Source organism: Rutidosis leptorrhynchoides, chromosome 1 (assembly GCF_046630445.1).
Source record: "Rutidosis leptorrhynchoides isolate AG116_Rl617_1_P2 chromosome 1, CSIRO_AGI_Rlap_v1, whole genome shotgun sequence".
Lineage (NCBI taxonomy): Eukaryota > Viridiplantae > Streptophyta > Magnoliopsida > Asterales > Asteraceae > Rutidosis > Rutidosis leptorrhynchoides.
This window is the reverse complement of record NC_092333.1, coordinates 446,047,280-446,049,354: the sequence shown is the minus strand read 5'-3', so window position 1 is coordinate 446,049,354 and position 2,075 is coordinate 446,047,280. Positions and strand designations below refer to the sequence as shown.

Here is a 2,075-nt window from a genome sequence, read left to right as displayed (position 1 = left end):
AATCAGCTCTAGCCGCTTTAGATGATCGAAAGATATCTTTTTCTTGGTGCCACTCATGTGAGTGGGATGCTGTGTTATCAATAATTTTGTAAGCTTCAGTTGCGGTTTTCTTCATAATTGAACCACCAGCTGTTATGTCGATGTCTTTCCGTGTAGCAACGTTGACACCTTGGTAGAATATTTGTACTATTTGATAAGTGTCTAAACCGTGTTGAGGACATCCTCTCAACATCCTTCCGAATCTTGTCCACGCCTCATATAATGTTTCATTTGGCTTTTGTGTGAACGTAACAATTTCTCCTTGAAGTCTCACGGCTTTAGATGCCGGAAAGAATTGTTTAAGAAATTTTTCAACTAAAACATCCCATGTATCAATCGCCCCTTCAGGTAACGATTCTAACCAATCTTTGGCTTCTCCCTTTAAAGTCCAGGGAAACAACATGAGATAGATTTGTTCGTCTTCTATTTCTCGGATTTTGAATAGTGTACAGATCCTATTAAAGGTACGAAGATGTTCGTTGGGATCTTCTTTTGGCGTACCACTATATTGGCACTGATTAGTTACCATGTGTAGGATTTGTCCTTTAATTTCATAATCTGGAGCATTAACTTCTGGTTTAATAATGGCGTGACCTTGGCCAGTGCGCTTAGCTCTCATTCGTTCTTCCATACTTAGAGGTTCTAGATTTTCCATGATTGGATTTATTGTATCCGAATCACTAGAGAATTCTGATTTAACGGTTTGGGGTTCAGGATCTTGGAATTGTCCTTGAATATCTTCCGGGTTCTTAGTTGTGAAATCGGGTTCAAAAGATGGATTATCGGAAATTTGAATTGGAGTACTTGGTCGACTAGATGACGATTCTAAAGAAAAATCAACGGCGGCGATATTTGTTAAACGATGTCTTGATCGAGTTACAGGTGGTGAACGTATGACCGGCGGTGAACGTCTTGCTCGGTGCATTCACTGAATATCCTATTAGTTTTTAAAAAGGAAAGAAAAATTATATAAGTTATCCAATCAATAGACTTTTCTGATTTTGCCCACGTTTCGAATAGCCAAAAGATGCAGCAGAGGGGCAGGATTCGTTTGGTCTCAATATAATTGAGGACTGTTTGGCTCCAATAACCCGGTCCACGTACAAATCCAACTATTACTACGAACCAGAAAATTTTGATGTCTATCAATTTAACCACTTAAAATAAATTTTCGTAATTTTAAGAAATTTAGAGAAGAAGTAGAAAAAAATCTAAGTCCTAAAAACTAGAATGGCGAGAAATAAGAGAGAAAAAGAGTGCGCGTCGAAAAGTGTCGAAAAATGAAAAAGACGAAGAGTGGTTTGTAAACACGCGGTTAATCCAACCTTATAACGATCACTATCTTAAAATTAAAGCTACAAATGGAGATCACTAATTGAAATTGTAATTGATACATAGGTAAACGCGTCGAAAAATAAAAATAAGAAAATAGCGCGAAAAATGGCGTCGCAAAATTCTAAAGCACCTAAAACTTAGTCTAAGGAATAAGTACTTAAGGGATTTTACGGCAAAGCCTAAAAATCTAAAAATGAAAATAACTATGGCAAAACTAAACTTAATACTAAAAGTTGTGACTGAGTCTAAAAATCTAAAGGTAATAAAACTTAAAATAATTTTTTTTTTACGTTTTTTTTTTTTTTTTTACGTTTTTGTTTTTTTTTTACGTTTTTGTTTTTTTTTTTACGTTTTTTTTTTACGTTTTTTTTTTTTTTTTACGTTTTTGTTTTGTTTTTTTTTTTTTTTTGCGTTTTTTTTTTTTTTATATTTTTGCAAATATAAATTAAAAATATAGCGTTTTAATGCTCCCCGGCAGCGGCGCCAAAAACTTGATGATGTAGCGTGAGGGTACGAAATAGTATTATTTTTAATACAAAATACTACAAAATATGACACAAGTTTTAATTATTTATAGAGTGGGATATACCTAAATCTTGCTACAACACTATAGGCAGTGTACCTAATCGTAGAGTAGTGTAGTTTTTAGTAAGTCCGGTTCGTTCCACAGGGAGCTGGTGATACTTACTATATTTTTAACA

The 2,075-nt window shown here is 34.3% G+C and overlaps 1 non-coding gene across 1 annotated transcript; it reads left to right on the top strand.

The window, feature by feature from the left end:
- Positions 1–203: 203 nt before the first annotated feature.
- LOC139887315 (small nucleolar RNA R71) lies at positions 204–310 on the top strand. Its single transcript, XR_011773151.1, has one exon. It is a non-coding gene; the product is annotated as a small nucleolar RNA R71 (small nucleolar RNA).
- Positions 311–2,075: the final 1,765 nt, after the last annotated feature.